This window comes from Ciconia boyciana, chromosome 10 (assembly GCF_034638445.1).
Source record: "Ciconia boyciana chromosome 10, ASM3463844v1, whole genome shotgun sequence".
Classification (NCBI taxonomy): Eukaryota; Metazoa; Chordata; class Aves; order Ciconiiformes; family Ciconiidae; genus Ciconia; species Ciconia boyciana.
Window position 1 is genome coordinate 43,202,063 of NC_132943.1, and position 21,222 is coordinate 43,223,284.

Sequence of the window (21,222 nt, forward strand, 5' to 3'; positions counted from 1 at the left end):
TTTCAAATTCCTAATGGTAGCTGCAGCTTGGTCTCGATTGAGACATACATCAACTTAATTTGTTTAAATTATTATTTTTTTAAATGAGAGCTGTTTTGCTTTGTTCCGCATTGCCCTAGGATGAGGTTAAAGATTATGTGCTGTCGTAGACGCTACACATGTTTTCAGGGGTTGCTTGGGCACCACTGAGATTCACAGATAGATGCTCTGAAGAGCAGTCCAGGGCATATCAGCATGGTGCCATCTTGCACAGATGACCGACGAAGCCTTGGTCGTGAACTGGTGCGGGGTGGCACCTCCGAGCAGCGCTTGGTAGGATGAAGCTGCTGGGCCAAGAAAAACCTGGCTCTTTCCTGAGACGCTGCACTCTTTGAGCGTTTGTGGCTGCGTAACAAACAGTGATGTTCCTCACATCTCAACACCACCCTAGCACTTGAACACGCACCTCCAGATACTTCTTGTCAAGCTGGAAAGGAATTTTGCTTTATAATAAATGTGTTGTACGACTTTCTGTTGTTTAAAGGCGTTCGAGTCCTTACCTTCATCGAAGCAACCAATGAAGCCTCCTATAAATACTCCCTCAGAAATCAGAATTTTCCTGTTAGCCTAGCTCCACTCCTAGTATCAGTTCCTATAATTACCAACCTCCATTAGTGCAAACTTTCTTAAAGCCAAAACATCAAAGCAGAGGTTCTTCTTTGCCTTAGTTGGCAACCGCCACCAGTCTGGAGGTGGGTCATCTTGGACTTGGTGGACTTCACAGTGCTAGGTTTACGGTTGGACTTCACGATCTTAAAGGTCTTTTCCAACCTAAATGATTCTGTGTTTCTATCTGTGCCTTCACGCATGCCAACTGCTCTTTCCCTGCCTGCTGCAGCATCTCCCTGGCCTTCATGACACAACACCGCAGTGTCCTGTCCGAATCACCCATCATTCAAACCGAAACTGTAGCCTAAAGGCCATCTGTGAAATCTGAAAGTTGAGAATTATTTTTAACTCCGTAGCCTGAGACAGTGTCTGGTCCTTCTTGCTGGGAGTTGTTCTTGCTGGGTGTTCAGTGAACTTTGGGTTTAGTCCATAAACTTTCGGTTTAGTGATAACCCTAAATATTTCATGCATCGTAGACTATGAATGATGCAAAGATGTCAGCAAAACCTGTTGTGCCAATGCAAACAACGCTAGGACGTTCGTTTTACTGTTCCCATTTCTGGTGCATGAACCTTGTTCCTCTTCACTCCGTGTATGTGTCTGTGCATCAAGAGAGGCCAAAAGAAATGACGTGCAGGTAAATTTGAATCCCATAATGCTATGCTGTCCAAAGACAAAAAATAGGACAGTTGAAGGCTATTTGTGCATTCAGATTTCCGTAACGCTGATAGGAGCTCTGTGCTGCTGTGAACTGCTGCAGGTTTGTGTTTGCTTCGCAGCAGAGCGCATTTAAAATGCCACAGAAACGGGGTGAGTGTGCATCATTCCACTCTGAACCAGCACAAAATTCGCTGGGCAGCCTTGGCTGGATGTACTTTCATGTGGGATCCTCTTCAGGGTCCGATGGGAATATGGACAACACCACCCTGCCGTTTGGAAGAAATGACTTAATTGGTGATGCATTCATTTCCAAGGTCAGTGAAAATGGTAAATGCGCTGGCAAACGGGACGTCAATGGGTGTCCGCTATGAATTTGGCTCTTCTGATGTTCCTTTTCTCTGGTATGAAAAATGATTCACCCGGCTTTGAAGTACCCAATCTTGTTAGCATGGGTCAGATGTTTAAACATAACTAAGGATATTATATGGGCTAATTAAATCAAGGCATCTGGCGCGCATATCATTCTGCAGATAGGTTTCCATGGAAAACAGTTTGTATGCCATGAAAGTCATTAGAAGATTAGATTACAAATCAGATGGATCTTGTGTTCTTCCAGAGGCCATCTCTCTTTAAAATGAGGTTTAGGCTACTAGATGGAGCTGGCTAAACAGCCCTGGCTGCTTGGGTGCCTGTTTGGCTCCTGAGCAGTTGGCGTTTCAAGTCTACAGTCCTACTCCTCCCTGCAAGCATCTGCAGCTCACAAGAAGATATTCTTGACGTTTCTGTCCAGGTGACTCTAAGTGTGCATTGGTGCATCAGCATTTTATCTTTCAAGTGTCTAAAGCTGCCTATTTGCCTTCTCTGTAGCCAACAACAAGAGCAATGAGCTCTCTGGCTTAACGTGGCTCAGGCACGTGCAGTGCTCAGGTCCCATGGTAGGTATGAGCCTGGGAGCCTCCAGACCCGTTTTTCCAGTGACTCGGGTTTTTTCCTTCACGTCACTTTCCCCCTCTCTGCCCAAACTTCCCCGAGTCCAAGCTGGGTCACTGTGGGCAAGTGCCATGTCTGCTCTGTGTGATTCACCACCGGCAGGAATGTGTGATGCCGGGATGCGGGAGGCCCAAGGCCAGCGATTCATTTCCCTGCAACGACCGAGCACTGACGTAGGTTTATCCCCACTGGGGGTAGGGAGAAAGGATTTTTCACCAAACTACCCCAAATGTTGAAGTCCCCACATGTTTCAGCTATTACTCATGCTCTCTTAAAACAGAAGTAGCCCCTGGAAGGATGGGTCAGAGCCTCCCTTCGTGCAAGTCGGCATGGTCCATTGGAGAAGCAAAACCAATTTGTACCAGAAGATTTTAATTAGTTCAGGAATTTAAAAGCCCAGCGGAAAACTGGGCTTGGGCAAACACCATTTTATTTCGATGTCTGAGACAGTGCTGCACCTTTCGCTCTTGTTTTTTGCTCCCCTATTCACCTTCAAATTTGACAAGGAGCTGTGAACCATGGGCCCTTCAAGTCCACAGTGGTCTGAATGATTATGTCTGCAGTGGGAGGACAGCAGGTCCTCAAGCAGTTCTGAAAGTCCCCCTGTGCAACACAACGCCACAGGACAGAGATGGCCCCAGGTTTTTTGGGTCTCTGGACAGATGGGAGGCATGCAGCATTTGTTTTTTGGGTGTCTTGTGGCTTGTGGGACTTTTGTCAGGCTGCAATTCAGCAGGAGCCGGTCTCCCCCAGTGCTGCCAAGATCCAGGAGTTAATTCTTATTCCATGGGAAGGCCAGAGCTTGCATCCAGCCAGTTCCCTGGGGTGCAGAGAAAGAAACTCTCTGAGAAATAAACACAGACACAAACAAACACCAGACTTGGCACGCGGCTTCGCAGGCAATGGGAATATCTTTTAGATTCCCGCCGAGGTAATTGGACTGCAAGGAAGCTTCCCTGCTCTGCCCTTTGGCTCCCAGGGAGGGTCCGCTTGCCAAAACTCTTTGTGGCCCCTTGAGCCGTGCCTGCGATGGAGCCTGTGCTTCTACCAGTCCATCCCACCCCAGCGCTCGCCTGCGCACTTGCTGCATTCCCCGTCTAACCTATTCCCAGGGATGTGCATTGAACCTCCTCCCCAGTAAACCCACCCTCTTCTCATGCATTTTATTCCAATTCTTGGAGTTCCTCATGAGAAAGCTTCCCTGAATGTCACTTACGTCATCTCACACCTACTGAGGTTGTCCTTTCTGCAGGGTCTTTCCCATAGCTGGGTGCAGGCCGGTCCTGGCTTGCAGGTATCGCCGTGTGTGATGATGGCTCTTCTCTCCTGAGCCTTTGTTTGCACCTTTGCATTGCTCCACACCTTTCTTGAAAGGCAAGACCCAATCTCAGGTCTTACCTGCACTGAGTAATACGCCAGCACTGAATAACACGCCAGAGCCTGGATGCTTTCCTCCACAAAGACGTCTGCAAGGTAAACATGCCAACATTTTTCAGGCTTTCGGAAATCATGGGAATATGGAAAACCCCAGACCTTACAAACCCTCTCTTTCTGAGCTGCTGCGTTTTCCCCCGCCTTCCTTTTGGTTCCTGCAGCTTTGCAACTACTTTGCGAATTTTAAAATGCTTGCCAAATATTCTCCTTGATCAGAAGGAGGAGCAGCTTTGCTCCTTACCTCCCAAATTGCAGCATTTCAGCAGGTGAAACTCAGCAAGGCTCAGTCGTTCGATGCATTGCCACAGGCAGCATCCTTGGCGTGTGGTGGGCTGGGGGGTCTAATAACACTCCTGTAGAGGAAAGCAGAAATGTGTGCCTGCACAGGGGGTTAAATAGCTGCAGCGCTCAATGTGGGCAGCCAGATTTCAGTTTGATAGTGAGTTTGTTCTGATTTTATCCCATGTCTCACATGAAATGATACAGCCTAATATTTCTCTGTAATTCTGCGGCTTCCTTTTCGTTTGGTATTGATGAAGCTTGTTTCAAAAAGCAATTTCAAGTGTAAATGGAAGCCCGTCCATGCATGGGGCAAGAAAAATGAATTCTTAAGTGGGACTAAAAAGGATTTAACTATGCAGAGTCTAGTAAATACTCACTTTGGGAAACAAATGGCTGTTTTGCAGCTTAGGCTGGGGATGCTTTTAAAAAATAGATCATTCACCAAAAGTGAAAGGCAGCTTATTTCTCGTGGATCCTTCTTCAGGCAGAAACAGTTTTCCTCAGGACCATCTCTGTATCCTAGAAGCTCGACCATGCTTCGTGCCAAGCAAGGAAAGTTACACCCTATGGTTTTTGAATTACAAATGGGAAATCCATACTGTTTTGGAATAAACAGCACTGGCCATTAGACAGTCTATTTGGTTACTATTTGGTTACAACTGCATAAGGAATAGCTCTAGCGGAAAAAAAAGAAGCAGCAGTAACAGTCAATCGTCACTTTTTTTTTCCCCTGCCTGGAAAACTTGGAGTTTTATGGCCTATGAACCACAAATTAGAATTGCAGGCAACAGATAAAGCTTCACTATAAATCCAGCTAATGCCAATGCCTGTTGGCGACTGCAAGGAGGCGGTTGTCAAAATGCCCCTTGGCAATTATTGCCTGAACGGGATCTTTCCGACCAGCCAGGATCACCAGGTGGGTCCAGACCCCTTCAGAAAGAGCATCCCTGGTGCAGCAGCCACCGCCGCTGCTCTGGGAACCCCCCGGCAAACCCGGTCCCCTGGGTGGGGACAAACGAGGAAGCTGCTGCTGCTCCCGCAGTCAGCATCTGCCGTCCCAGTAAGTCTTGAAGGGCTCCTTCAGCATTTCCCCCAACCTCCATTTTCTCCAAGGAAACCCAAACCTGTCCTGTCTCTTCCTTCCTCAGAAAAGCAGATTGCTTGGCCAGGTAGGTAGACTTGAGCCAGCTTGTCTTCAGAAAATTAACCCCTGTACTTGTTTGTCCTTCCTAATAGCAAGTTTTCTATAATTTCTGACCTGAACCCATCTGGCTGTAGTTTAAGCCGGTGCTCTGCTCTTCACCATGCCACGCTGCAGGGGAAGGACACAGACCTCCCCAAGTGCTTCACGTGCAGGGGCAGGGATAAGGTCGCTGGATGGAAAAAACATTTCAGACATCCTGGTCTGGAGTCAATTGCTCAAAGATGTTGCCACTTCAGGACTGGCAAGTTAGGCTGCCAAGTCTCCCACTGCTGCTCCAGAAGGATATGGGACCTCTGTCACATCTGCCAGCGCCGCTGTCTTGAGTAACCCAAAGGAGCTCCGTGCACGATGCTCCCATGTTTAGGAAGGAACCCAAATGGTTCATGGAAGTTTCAATGCCCACCCATGGTGTTTGTTCACAGCTTGGGTGGCTTCCAACAGGAAACAGGAACAGCCTCAGGCAGCAGCTGCTCTTCCAGGAACCAAGAGGGTGGTAAGAAGTGCCGTACCACCATTAGGCATGTCTGAGACATCATACCTGGGACCTTGTGAGGTCTTGGTCTGATCCATTCCAAGGCCACTATTTGAGGAGCACAGGCCACAGTTTTGACTTTTGCATTTCTGCTTAGATAGGCATTTTCAGAAGTACTTAAATGTCTTAGGTGTCAGGGGAATGTATGTTCCTAAGTCACTGATGAACATCGGGAAAACCTGTCACCTCCTAAGCCAACAGTCTGAGCTGTTGTTGAAGATGTTTGATGCGTGGAGTCCTGCTGGCTTGTCTTTGCTGCTTGAGCAGAGAATTCAAGATCTTACTGATGGGAAGAAGTGTTGAGTTTATCCTTGCTAATAAGGAAGAGCTCACAAGCTTTTTCTTTTATGCATACAATTCTTCTTGGTAACCAGAGGAGATGTGCAGGGCAGCATGACACCTTTTCCCAGCTGGGGAGTCTGCAGAATAGTTTTCCTTAGATATTCACAGATGACATAGAAGGATGCCAGGGAAGCATTAGGGGAAGCTTGAGTCCTTGCATCCTGCCTTGGGCTTGTCAAAGCACAAGTTTTGTTGCTCACAAAAACACTTGGACTCCTGAGATCTCTTTCAGATTGAAGGCAGAACTTCAAAGGTGTACAGAGCCATTTCAGAGCATCCCATAGTCATTCTTAAATGTACATATTTAAAAAATGAGAAAGAAATGTACTATTTTCCTTGCTCTCCATGCCAACAACAGGGATGGAGTATGGCTTACAGGGAAATTTCATAACCCTCCAGGATATCTTCTTTTTTTTTTTTTTTTTTTCTAATAGAGTCATTCCTGGCAGCTACCCAGGATTTGAAAGACAGGTTTACGAATAAAGTCCACACAAGACCCATAGCGATAAGACTATGGTTTTGCTGGTTGACTTGGGAACTAATGTGGAGGGCAGGCACTGTGTGTCAGTTATACACATTTCTTCCTTTTTTTTTCCATTAACCATCACCATTAGCAATTGCACTCAAACAAACAAACAAACAAATAAGCACATTTAAATACTGGAGTTTTTTCTGTCCCTTCAACCATGAATAATTACAAAATAATCACCAAAGTCTGGTTTCACTCGGCAAATGTTTCCAGGTTTTGTTTTCTTTTTAAATAATTCTGGGTTCCAGCAGTCCAGCCCCCCACACTTTTATTCTTTTGGAGGCAATTTCAGCTGGTCACATTTACTGATGCCTGGCCCAGCACGATCAGAAAGCATGTGAGCTTCTTTAATGCATTTCATCTTTACAGCGAACCTTTTCCCTGCCTTTGCTAATAGCCTGAGCACGCAACTTTTCCAAGCGTATGCGGCCCCAACCTACACCCCGCTGCAAAAGTGGCAACATCTGCTGGCAACACAAGTTTTCTCCCAGTTAAAATGCAGGCAGGACCTAACCAGGCCCTGAAAAAAAATCCTGTAATTGGGCTAATTGCATGTGGTTGAAACCATGTTGAAGCTCAGTTCCAAGTTCAGTGTTAGATTTATGTGCTACAGGCTGGCGTGGAGAGGGTCTTGGATGCACGGAGGTCAGTGGTTTGGGTTCACATGAGTTCAGGAAAAAAACCACCTTTTCATTTCAGCTTACCTGGTTTCCCTCTCTGCCTTTTCCTCGCCCCCCAAGTTTTCCTTTGTGCTTTGGTTTCACCCCAAAGAAAAGCACAAGTTTGCTTAGTTTTGAGCTCAGATGGGAAACAACTGAATTTCATTCACCACCATGCTATAAATCACCTTGGGCTGACTTGCTGCATGGTGCAGGCCTATGGAGGGCAGGGAAGCCTTTCAGTAGAGCAGGCAGGAATATCAAATTCAGATTCTTAATGCAGCTGCAAAAAAAAAAAAAAGAATTTTCACCTGATCGCACAGTGCTGCCTTTATATGGAGGCAGGAGCTTTTCTTTCACTTGCAACCTGCCTTGTGTCAGACCCAGGTGTCCAAAATGAAGGTTTGCCTTGTTTTATTATTGGAAAACTCACTGCTTAACATATCATCGTACTGCTTGATTCGGGAAAGGCAGAGGAGGGTTCCGAAGACAAGCTGTCTTATTTCACTGCCGACATTTTTATTGTGCAGTGTTGTGTAATGTGGTGGGAAAAGCTGCTAAGGCAGATTCCCTGGGAAGGTTTTGTATGGGCCCCCATCAGCTACCTTCTCTAATAGCATCCCTCGCTTCCCCCTGCCCTGAAGTACTCCCTGCCCCCGAGGAAGCCTGCTGGGAATAACACATCACTTTGCTTGTTTGGTACTTTTTCATTTGGCAAGTATCTTATTTTCCTATTAATCCTTTTTTAAACAGTCTTAGGGTTTCCCAAAAGATGTTGTTTGCTAATTTTGTGTGAGAATACATACAGGCAGGAGAAAGGGTGGTTGCATGCACATTACATGCCTTTTGTCAGCAATTGAAGTGCCATGATTATGTTAATATTTGTTGCATGTCTGTTTTTATTGCTGGACTCTCTCCGTATCATGGCAGACTGGACAGCAACAAGCCACTGTGTGAGTCGCTGCAGAAGAGAAGTGGCTTAAGGTTTAGGAGAAGGGAAGGTGGTGAGTTCTGGCAACTGGTGAGAGGGATGTGTGTTGCGAGTTTTACACAGCTGCCATGAGAGCTGTCTCCTCGAGGATGAAGGAGAGAAGACAGAGTGATGCCATCTAACAAGATTTATTTATGTCCTAAGTAAAGTTATGAGTTGTTTGATTGTTTGATTGAGGTTTGGAGGTGGTCTGGGAGACTGTTATATTTATGCTGAGTCTTTTTCTACCTACTTGGCCTTGCAAACCATGGTTTCCTAGAAGATGTGTCATGAGGATGAGACAAAAAGTTCAGTTTGTGCATGCCCCACCTTTACAGAGGCAACGAGGCACCCTGAGGAGAGAAATCAACCTTGGAAACACCGCAGTGCTGTTTGGTGGCTGTGCTTAGTCTTGGCCTCCCAAGTGCTCTGGGTCCCTGCCCTAGCGAGGACTCCCAAAGGAGCCCCCTGAATGCTTTAGGGTCCTCGTGGGCGCGTTGGGTGCTGTGGCCCTGGCTGTGCATCTGTCTCAGGGAACTTGGAACCTGGTTAGTAGGAGCATTTGCAGTTAGCAGGCTGTTGGGGCAGGAGACAAGGCTGGGCAGGGCTTGCAGTCATTGGGAGAAAGTGGGAGGATGGTAGGCACAAGTCCTGGTCTGCCTTGTGCCATCAGAGACCCCCTGGTCGATGTGCAGACATGCAGAGAGAGAGAGCTTGCAGGATGCTGAAGAGCATGGTGATGAGAGCTGGGTTAGCTCAGCTGTCACCTTCACGATCACATGCATTTTCCTGTGCTGCCTTGCACTGCAGAGAAGGGCAGAAATACTTCTGTGCTGATGAAATGCTGCAGATTCAGCTTGAAAAACAAAAGTGCAGAAGGGGCCTGGATGTTGCAGTCAAAGACTTGTGGACATGCTTCAGAAATGCCTTTGTTTATGCCAGGCTCACGATCTGCAGACACAGCTCTGTGCTCCTCTTTCCTTGCCACAGGGATGGGGACATGTCTTGGTGGGAGGGAAGAGCACTGGCTTGTCTCATACCAGCCAAGGCCTGGTTCCCTTCTGTGAAAGCCTCTCATGATGCAATGCAGGTTCTCATGAGCCTGCCCCGCTCCCTGCCACGTTGGTGCAAAGCTCAGCCCGTGCCTCAGGTCTCAAGCTGAGTCCTTTGCTTTCTTGCGAGATGAGGTGAGGTCTCCATTCCTTATCCAGCAGCCCTGCACAGCATCCCAGGAGGGTCCCCGCTCAGTCACCCCTACAGGGATGGATCCAGAGGTGTCTCTGAGAAGACGTTTTGTACCATAGGTCTTCTGATTCATCCCTTCTCCCTGGGAGCAAGGAGAAATGCTTGGCACTCAGTCTTGGGGCAGTACCACACGCACTAATGCCATGCAGTGAGTGTTGAGCATTACGTGAAGCAAGGGCCTGAGGGTAGGACGAGCTTCATCATCACATCCTAAGGAATAGGGATACCGAAGGGCAGAGTTAGATGGCCTTAATTTCATCTAAGCCCTAAGTTTCCTGTGTGTCTGCAAAGGACTCTAGCCAGGCAGCTAGATAATGACAAGGAAGGGCTCTGATGGCCATGGGTGACCTGACCCACACACAGGCAGAAACCAGGCTCAGCTCTGATTTATTTTTTCCTTTAGCTGATGCAATCTGATATGTGCACCTTGGCAGCTAGGTTCCTCCACAGCATGGCTGGTTGTACGCATTCACTCTTTCACATTTTTTAAGAGTCTTGATGGTGAACAAGAGGTTTGGATTCTGCAAGGCATTTCCTTTGAGACACCAACAGTTTCAAGGCTGCTGAAGCACTGGCTATAAACAGCCAACCCTATCGCTTTATCTTCAGTAGTCTTCTGTATCTCCAATCTGCCTGTGTCTCCACTTACTGGGGGATGGTTGTGGTTGTCAACATACACAATTTACTCTCACCCTGCCCAGCTGTGGATTTCCCCACTGAGATCAGTCTTGGTAGAGCACACCAAGGGATTTGGTTGTAGTTGACTTGAAACGAGTATTGCATTTGCCTTCAGAAATCTCTCTTTCCCCCCTTCTTCCTTTGTGCCGGTCCTTTCTCCCTCGGAGTCAGTTTTCTGGCCATCTGCAGTCTAATGTTTACTCAGCTGGGACGCATAACTTTCCTTTCTGTCTCTCTGCTACACTATGTGTTGTCCATACATCGACCAGCAGTGATGTCCTCCCTGCTCCATCCATATCAGCTTCTGACCTAGTTGTCTGCTGGCAGACTGGCACTGAAGTCACGGTGAATGCAGACATCCATGCAAACGTTTTCTCATGCAACAGAGGGACTGAGCTGTCATTGTCCTTAGACAACCTCGTGGGGTTTGATCAACTTTCCAAGCCGATAACATGGAGCCTGAGCACCAAGTGCAGCAAGGGCGTGAGGGTAGGAGGAACCTCATCATCACATCATAAGGCACAGGGAGACCAAATTAGACAGCCTTCATTTCACCTAAGCCTGCTGTTTCTTAGGTGTTATTTGTTTGCAGACAGTAGAAGGCAGTGGATTTTGACATGACACATTTTCTGTGTCATGTTCAGTTCAATACCAAAGGAGAAAAGGAAGGAATCTGGTGTATTTGTCAACCTCAGGAAAACCTATTTCTTCTTCCAGCCTTTTTTTTTTGCTTCCCTTGTTCTGGTAGGCACGTCCCCTCCTCTTCTTTTCTTGCTGGGACCTTGGGACTTCTCTTGGTTCCTGGGGCTCCAGAGGTGAATCCTTGGCTGGTCCCAAATGGGGGAGACTTTTTCAGATCAGGAGATCCCTTCTGCTCTACCATTGATATCCCACTGCAGCAGGCTGCCAGATCCCAACTTTTCAGTGAGAAAAATTGTATTTTAAGCCTTCTGAGGTTTTGGGGATCTCCCTGTGTTCTATCAGGCACATGGTATGGGGGACATTCTGTTTCATGGAAGAGGGAGAGAAAGCATTTATGGTACAAAGCATACACAGGGATGTATTTCAAGGTGCTTTCCGTAAGTCAAAACCCCTGGTTCTCCAAGTTTTTATTTTCCATGGATTTTCAGCAGTCATAGGGCAATGTTATGAGAAGGTGCTCCTGAAAGAGAGGAAGATTGAATTAAAAGGCGATTGGTGTTGAAGCCTTGCGGCCAACATGGGAATGAGTCCAGTGACTGGAAGGAAAAATATTATTAATAATTATAAGAAGAAGATGAAGATGGCCAAAATCAGAAACATGTTCTGGAATCCTCCAAAAATAGTACAAAAGAGATGCCAAACCTAACAAGTGAAGTAAAGCTCTTAGGGCAGGGTAATGTGCTAAGGGAAATTAAAACGGTGAGAGGATTTTCAGACAGGACCTCTCTTAGGGTGACACTGTGGCCTCGCGAGTTCAGCTATTTTCCGAACTCAGAAGCATCAGAAGGTAACTCTGGCCTCCAAGAGTATTTAATGATGTTTGGAGTCCTCCAGCACGGCCTGCTTGCTGCATCAGCTCCTGCCAATAAAATAAATAATAGTGAATGAATGCCCCTGAGATTTGGACCCATCAGCTCCAAAGTGGAGACTGGGATGGGGATTTTCACAGTAGCTGGAGCAAAGGTGATGCCTGGAGTCTACTGACACTCTTCTCTGAACAGCGGCTTAAATATTGACAACACCTCCTGATCAAAAAACCAGGCAGTCAGAAGCTAACAGGAGAGCTGGGAAGAGACTTCCTCACATCCGCAGCAGCTGGCTAGCTGGGTGAAGACGAGTGCCCAGTATCAGATGTTTGTCCTGAGACAGCAGCCCCAGTCCTGTATGCAAGAGATGACAGATGGGGTGACAAACCCTTCACTCCTGTGGCATGATGGCTCGCCTCTGTCCTGCTTTTGCTAGCCTGGGGTGAGCTGGGGTGAGCTGGTTGCCTTTTTCAGCTACAGAAAGTATAAAGATTCTTGGGACAGGCATTAAATACAGATGCATCACTAATGTCTGCTTTAAAAAAATAAAATAGACTGTATTGGTTAATGCTAGTGCCCCGGGCAGTTGCAATGCTGGATTCCTCGGCTCCCATTTTGCTTCCTTCTGATGCATTTCGAGTTTCTCAGCTGTACTCTTTGTAATCCCTTGCTCTGGGCGGGAGGGCAGCGCCCTGACCACACACAGGCTTCAGGCTGCCCTGGCAAGCCCCCAGGAGCATCCCAGGCAGTGAGCAACCGGCACCGCCGAGCCCACCAACCACTCCGAGCACCCGGGGTCAGCGACCGTCAGCTGTCCAAACAGAGGCACAGGTGTGCTGGGACCGGTTGAGGAAGACCCAGCAGAACCAGAGAGCTCCTTGGCTCCAGAGGCAGCACGGTGGCTCTCTGAACCTGCCCTTCTCCTTTGATCTTCGCCCTACCTTCCTCTGCTGCTCCACTTCACCCCTGGTTTGTTTTCTTCCTCTTCTTTCCCTAGGTGGTTCTGGTCTCTGTTCAAGCACTGTTCTCCACCTTGGAAATACTGCCTTGGGCTTTCAAAGGCATCTGAGAGCGTGTCCTTCCTCCAGAATTAACTCAGCTTTCACTGAGAGGGTGTCCTGTTCCCCATCCAAATGCTTCAGCCCACCCAGGGGACCGAGCTAGGAGGCAGAGGCAGTAGGCAAGCACCACTTCTCTTGTATTATTTTGCATGTTCTCAGCTATATTTTCTCACCTATGTTTTACTCTTCCCTACAGGAATCACGTCTTACTCCAAGGATCCCCTCCTTTGCTGGGGTACTTCCATTTCGCATCTAAAAAGCAGCTCCCTTGAAAAATAAAATGGGAGCTAGCCACTCTTTCTTGCTTTAGTCAGACATGCTGGAACAGGGTACACGCTACACGTTCATTCATCCCATCTAATACATTTGTTTCTTGTTTAGATCTGTTCAAAATGAGACCCAGTGCGGACATCTGTCTTATTATCCAACAGTAGGTTAAAAAAAATAAACTCCGCTGGCTCTGTGGGGGGGATGTAGATAAATGGCAGCTGGACGCAAGAAGTGGACTTCCAGAAGCTTTCATCCCCGAACCAGGTAATGGGCCTCAGTGTGGAGAAAGTCCGTCCCATGCCCTTGCATCTGCCAGAGCAGTGGAGGGGTTTGACACCACCTTCTCCACAAGGTAGCTGTCACCAAGATTTGCACCATAGACGTGCTCAGACACACTCTGTGAGAGCCAGAGGTCAACTGCCTTATTAATGAAAGAGAGATTTTCCCATAATCCGAGGGGGGGGTTTCTCTGTCAGGGCCTGGAGGACCCCAATGCACCTTATTTGCCCTGAGCAGTCTCATCAGGGACCCCCACCAGTGCACCCTCTGCCCTTGGGCTCATGGGCTCCATTTACCATCAGGGCAGGGCAACCAGTCCTGCCCTGGGCTACATGGTAAGTATACCCATCTCTTCTCTCACCCAGTCTCCTGGATGGGCTCTTGTAGGCTTATCTCCGGCCCTGTCCCTCACTCCATCTCTTGCTGGTCCTTGCTGGACCCCTGGCTGGGTGCTGGTGTGGTCCATCCCTTTGCCTTGTCTGGGGCTGCTGGTGAGCCCTGTTGCCAGCACCCTGCTCTGCACCACTGCGTGAAGATGCTGTGGGAGAGCAAGTTGTTGGTGTGGGACCCACCTGCACCAGGGTCCCCCTTCATTCCTGGTTTGTCCCCCTGCATGGAGCAGCCCCCTTCTTGAAGCTTGCTGACAGTCCGTGGTGGTAGGCAGGAGGTGCTTTAACAGATTCTGCTTGACTAAAATGTGGCTTAATTCCAATGTTGATGGCTTTAATGTAATTTCGAAAGCGGAAAATAAGACATTTTTAAAACCTCACATTGGAAGACATTGACATAATTTCTTTTTTTTTTTCTTTTCTTCTACACGCAATCAGCATAAAACTGATGTATTCCTGAAATCTCCCTCCCTTGGGTATGACAAAATGGCCATGTCTCTTTGGGAGGCCGATTACGTTCCTTGGGACGACCAAGACTGACGCTTCTCTAGGCATTAGCTGGAAAGAGCAATTTAGCATGGAATATGTAACGAATAGTCAAATTGCTTCCTCTTAATTTCCTTAATTGAACTCATGAGCTCAACTTTATAATGGGAATCCTTCACCCTTCGGTGCAGGTTTTGTGTGTGCTCGCTCCCCTTTAACGCTGCGAGGGAGGCTGCAGAAGGGTGAGGTGCATGCATGGGATGGGGATGGAGGAAGGAGAGGACAGCTTAGCGTGGGGATATAATCCATGTTTTGATGTATCAGCGAAGCTGAGTGGTTTCTTATCCTCCTCTATTTTTCTCTTCTTTCATCCGGCATTTACGTCTGCTACATATGTTCCTCTTTACACCATGCCAGAACTATGACAGAAGGAAAGGGCAGGGAAGGGGTGGGGGAGGGAAAAAAAAATCTCAGTAAAGTTCCTGTTCTGGAGAGAAAACAGGACTTTATCAAAATATTAGCAGAGCGCCAGCTGGTGCCGATTAGCATAGCTCTCTCTGGGTGAGAGTTTTCCATTTACCTTGTGCTGTTTTTCTTTCTCTGGGCTGCACATGGCCTTTCCCGAAGTGCGAAGGTTTTGGCCACCAAGATTAATCTGGTCTTCTCATCCAGCTTGGGCACTGTTTCTGAAGCTCTGCAATGTGCATTCAAAAATGCAATGTCCATTCAAATTGCATTCAAAAATGCAATGTCCATTCAAAAACCTGATTGCGCTGGGGGACCAAGTCCCATCCATACAGGCTGGTTCAGGCTTGTTGGGTAACGAGAGATGAAGGGTCACGAGAACTAAAAATGTGTTGTGCAGACGCTCATTAACCAAACAGTGCGGCTGGAGAGCCTGTGTCCCAATAGCTGGTTTGCAAAGGTGGCAGTGCTAGGCTGGGTCCGACTCCCAAAGCGCTTGAGGGGGTCTGGACACAAATGCTCTGCACCTTTCCAAGAGATGCCGCTGTGTCCTGGACTCCAGCCCGGTGCCGGGCTTTTGCGGAGGTGAGGAAAGTATTGCTCATTCATAAATGTGTGTTTTTAGGGATATTATTCCTGAATATAAAGTAGAACCAGCTTTTAGAAGCAGAGGATAAAGATTTGGCTGGGAACCTCTGAGCTGGAGGACCAATAACTTGGGAATTGCTCTGAAGTGTTTGATCTGTCTTGGGCCAGCAAATGCTGAGCCAGCGCCTGCCGTTAAGTGGAAGTTATTTTCTGCATCCACCGGAGTCCTATAAAACCATTTCCTCTGGGACCTACAGGGACAGCCAGGGCTGCTTTTTTTTCCCCCCAAACAATATCAATATGTGAGTGCTAAGGGAAGGAGGACGTGCTGTATGACAGATTTAGGGCTAGCCTTGGGGCTCTACTGCCTCTCTCCAAGAGGCTGTGCCAGAGTGCTGGAATTGCCTCCTATTCATGTGGAGAGAAGGCTGGTCTGGTGCTTAACAGGCAGAGCTGGTGCTCCTGAAGCCTGGGTCCTACACCCACCTCTGCTGCAGGCTCCTTGTGTCAGCCCGAGGAGACCATGTAGTCCTGCAAGACGGGGGAAAGGGCTGTCTTCCTGGGCTGCAGGGGGAGCAAAGTCAGTGCCTGCATGCATGGGAGATGTCTTAAATAAGCGGAGTCCAGACCCCACAGGGCAGGACCGCCTTTGTGTTTGTACAATGCCTGCCATGGAGGAGCTTGAGTCCCAGATCTCCAGCTGGAGCCTCACCGATGAAAGACCAGCACAAAGCCAGGCTTGGGCACCCCTTCATGACAGTACTTCTCTGGAGACATCCTCCATGTAAACCTCTTCCAGAGTCCTCCAGTGGCTTTCTGTTCCAGGTCTTCCAATAAAATGCTGTCATCTCTATAGCTGCACCGCCCTTTGTTTTAATCAGCTTGTTTTCTGTGTGTGATCAGGGGAACGGACCTCGCACAGATAGCGCAGACCAAGCTTCCTTCAAGTATTTCTGTAGATGCCTTGAATTTTCAGACATGAGCTCCCTGTGCATGCCCCCTCCTTGTGTCATCCCTCCCTCCTCGTCACACTTGCTTCTTGGAAACCTTCCTCTGCTTTTTGAAGCATAACTGTACTTACTCAGCATCCTTTGATTCCTCTGGGGATCCCAACCCTATGTTGAAGCATATTCAATCCTGAAAGGTGCAAACATAAGGGTTGTGCTCAAAAAGTGCCACCATCTTCCAGATAATAACCCTGGAGGCCAGCAGCTGGACGTTCAGGGAGTACATTTCCTTCAAGAGGTAGGTGCTTTGGCAATAAGAAACCGAAGGAGTGATGGGAAAGGTGACACCTCCACCTACCAAGTGATGCCTTTCAGCTCTTGCGTTTGCCTGAGCCAATTATTTTGTTTGCACTGGAAGTCCATTTGCAAAGGCTGAAGGAAAGAAAAACAACCTTCTCCCTCCCTCTGCCCCACCACCTAAGTGCTAAAGCAGACCCCGCGAGGTGAAGCACCGGGAGGTGTAAGTGGAAGAAGACCTGGCAGGAGATCTTGTTCTCCGGTTGTGCCTGGGGGCTTTTCCCGTTGGAGCCCCTGGAAGGCCAGCAGAGAAATTATTCCAATTCCAGGCTTTCTAGCTTCCACACTCATTTAACCTGAACAATTTCCTACTCTCTGAGAGGGAAGCAGGGATGAGGTTTGCAGAAAAGTGGGGGGAGGAACTGAAAATGATATCAGCAGTTTTATGGCCATTTCTTTTCTTGGCAGGACATGAGGGAGAACTTCTCCCCGCCTCTAGGACAGAAGGTGGAGGAATGCAAATGCTGAAACGTTTTTCAGTTTTCCCTGATTATCTTTCCTCCCCCAGCAGTTTTATTAGGGTTCATAAATTCGTCCTCAGAGCACATATTCCGCCATACCTTTTAACCCTCTATGGCCTCAGAGGTCACTCATCCCAAGAGATCGCTGGCTGTCCAAGAAAAGTCACACTCCCCATCAACATTGATTCCGAAGGCTGTGGCAAGCAACCACATGGTGTGATCTCCATCTAGAGAGAACAGAGACCGCTGGGAAAAAGTGTGTCTGAGGCAAATGTTTACATTGAGCCTTTTTTTTTTTTGGTCATCTGTGTCTCATCTCCTGGTGTGCTCCTGTGCACACACCTTGCTTAAGCTAAGCCCACTGAGCAGAGGCAGCTGGTAGGGAGCTCAGAGGCAGTACTGCATGGCTGTGGTCATCAAACCCTTCCCACTGGAGAGTGCTATCCCATCCACCGGTAGTAGGAATCCTGCCTTTGAGGCTCGGACCTTCCCTGCGTTGAGGCTAGCTTCCCTTCTCCTGCTTCTAGGCATCTAAATGAGACCCTCACAAGAAAGACTTGGGCCCCCATGTCCCACCTCACCTGAACCTGTTGGCCACGGCACATCCTCTGCTTTAGAACCTCTGTGTGACATGTCAGATCCTCTTCTCGGAAGTGCCACCAGCTCCCAGTGCAACCTTTTGTAGCTCACTTAGCTTGAGGCAGTTTTCCATGCAAAGAAAGGAAAAAAAAAAGGAGAAATAGGTGCTCTGCTGCTGCCCGTGCTCTGATGTATCCATTTACACCCCCAGCACTTGGAGAGAGGGATATCTCTGTCCTTTTCCAGTACTGAGAGCAGTGAGAGCTTGTGGCACAAGTGTAATACAAGTACCAACCGTAATAATGCAGTGAAATGGGTAGGTGAAGGTACGACTGAGGAATATGGTACCATCTCAGAAGTGTTTCAGCGCGGTAGCTTCGGTGCTGTGCTCCCCCAGCGTGGCAGGAGAGCAGTGGAAAATTCCTCGATCCCAGCACAGCACCATTGCCTGGTGCCCTCTTATAATGCGAAGCCACTGAGGTAATAGCAACCCTTTTGGCAAGAATGTTTTCTTCACAGCAAGCCAAAATATATCCAATAATACAGGAGGGTCCCGTAAAGCACAGCGTGGCAGGAACCTGTTAAACTGATAACCTCTGCTGGGCTGGTGTGTGGGTTCACCTAACAGCCTGCAGCTCTTTTGAAGAGCAGCAATATTTAATGAAATATTTTGTAGCTGGTGTTTGCTAAGCAGTCTTATTCTGGTGTCAGTCTCCATTTTCCACACAAGCTTTGCTAAAATTGCAAAAAATTCATTTTTTGCACTGACATAGTATTTTTGATGAAATTCCCAATCCGGAGCTGAGTCTGTTTCCCCATGTGGGGGACCATCAGCTTCTCCCTGAAGATGGGGGCCCATAGCATCTCTCTGCACCTGCTGAGCCATTCGCAATGTGGGGTCATCGACCCTGCTGTCCCTTGCAGGTGTCCTTGGTGGTCCTTGAGAGGATGGGCACAAGCCCTAAACTGGCTGTTTCTGCAAGGGGAACCATCCCCTCCCTCTTGGTCAGCGTCTGTATCAGCCTCAAATGGGGTGATTTGAGTCCAGTTCTTGCAACTATAGCCCTTTCCCTGGTAATCGACTTGGGTAGGGTTTTTTTTTTCCCCTCAAGAAGATGGCATGCAATAGGAATTGATGATTTGTAAAGCATTAAAAACATACCTGGAAAAAACCTGCTTCCAGTTAGGCTGGTTCAAAGGGACAGAATTAGTTTATACATGGAAAAGCAGAAGCATTCGGTGCATTATTTGCTTGCTGTTTGCTGCAAGGGAGAAGAAAGTCAGAAAAGCACAGTGGTAAGCTGTGTTGCTTCGGAACAAAATATTTACATTTTTTCCACATTTCCCATAAGGCATTAGCACTTTTCCAAACGCGACATAGGAGAAGCAAATGCTCAGTGGTCTGTGGATCTAATGTTTGCTTAAGTACCATGACATATGTGCATATGTGTATACACACATACACACACACAAGATATTTTAGTTCTACTATTTAAATTAAGGGTGGGATACCCTTCAGCACTGCATTTCTCAGCATATGTGTTCTTATACTCACTTATTCTTTGTTTCTGCCAATGCCTAAATTGGGAATACTGAACAGCCACAAATATGCAGCTAGCAGAGACGCAGGAATTCATTTGGAGGGAGCGAATTTTGATCTCAACTTGATATGTTTACAAGGGAAAGAGTTGCTACAGCTGCAGGAGAGGAGATTTCTGTGGTGGTATCTGTCTGTAATGTGTGTCATGGCCTTGTTTTCGCAAGTGCCTTGGGGCAAAACTGAAGCTTTTAAACAGAAAACAGCAAGTAGTTTCAGTGCCACGCCGGGGATATATGTATACGTATATGTACACATATGTATATATAGGAAACACCTGTTTGCACATTGTTGACACTGTTTTTAGTTTTGTGCACCACCATGGCTACCACAAAACACCCAGGAGAAGGTAGGTGGTGGGTGCGTGGGAGGAGGCAGCATCCCCATGGCGTGGTCCCTTGCCCTCCAGGTGAAGGCGAGCTCCTCCGGGGACGGGGAGGTGGCCAAGGGGAGCTCTGACCTGCGGAGCACTCGCTGTGCAATGCCTCGACATGTGCAAAGTCTGCCTGTCGTCACCCCGGCCAGTGCCACAATGAGCAACGAGGTGACGGTGGCTGGGAGCAGGTTGGGGGTAGCAAGGGAGGGCTGGAGAATAACAGGCAACCGGGTGGGTGCTGGGGAGCAGAGGAAAGGGAAATTTGACACAAATGCATGTGTTTTACCTTCTAAATCATCTTAGTGCTCCACAACCAAAATGCTGCTCTGGCTTGGGTTTCTGGAAATCTGTGCCATCTCCCTTTGATATCCTGATTACCCACTTTTTGAGCCAGGTTATTGGTCACCCCAGGAGATATTGATCACCTCCAGCCACGTGTTCCTCAGGAGAGGATTGGGGTCAGGCTCTGTTATGCACGTGCCCCCATCTCAAATGAGGACTGCTCTCATGCTCCGGCATAACTCCCAACCTCGCTGTTGCTTTTCACAGTATACCCCTATGCAGCTGGAAAATGGTTAACCAGGCTTCAGGATATCTCAGCAACCCTCTGCCACACTGGTGTGCCTTGGATGCAGTAAACTCATTGCATCTCTGAGCTTGAACCTGCCTGCAAGCTTTCAGGTAACCTGGGCCACATCAGGCTTGCAAGAATGCCCAGATATGCAGGCACAGGGCACCCCCAGCACTGGGAAGCGGTGTGGCTGGCCGTGGGATGGCAGCTGAGCCGTGCCAGGATCTCTGCTGGCAGAGACGGATTAGGTTAATGGGCTGAGACAGAGTTGACGGAGCTAGGTTTTGGGGAGGTGCCTGGTGAGCTACTGCTGCTGAGAGCCTCTAGCAGCCAAGGGAAATCCCACTGTAATATCCATCATGGTAACAAGCTTTTCAAAGAGGGAGCATTATCCCAAGGTACCCCACTTTAGGCAAGAAATGTAGCTCAAGGAGCATGGCTAAAGAGGTAGGAAGCATGGTTGCGGAGGAACAACAGGCAGAACTGGAGCTGTTTCTCCTGCCCAAGACCTGCACCAGCACCATCTGTAGTAGCAGGCACCGAGGTCACTTGTGCAGCCATCAGACCCAGGCTCTGCATGGCTAGTATTCACAAAGGTCTGCATGAAACATGCAGCCAAGCTGAGTTTTTACATTTATTCCCATTGACTTAGAGCATTGAAGCCACCTCTTCAGTATCAGGTCAGCTAGACAATGAAAGGATGACACAGCCAGGCCTTAAATTTGGTGCTCCTTAGGAAAATGCACATGAACTTGACCCAACATTTTGTTCACTGGCCAAAAAGGCGAAAAGTCCATGGGAAAGAAGTTTTTCCTGGAGCACAGTGAATGGGAATATTTGCTGTTAAAATGCAGTGATCTGATTGGAAATTAAAGGGCAAAGGTGTCTCTATGAAAAATTTGCTTTTCTATGGTCTCTGTACACCCATAGCGAATGAAGCCGGAGCAACTAAAGCACCAAGATTGGCACTCACCAGCATTTTGCCTAAGTCTTGGCAGCTTGTCAGCGTGGGTTATGCTCTTTTTGCCCACCTCGGTCTGTGCAATATGCCTGAATGTTTCCTCACCCCAAGCACGTGGGATGCAGAGACTAGGCAAATACCCGATGCGATTTGT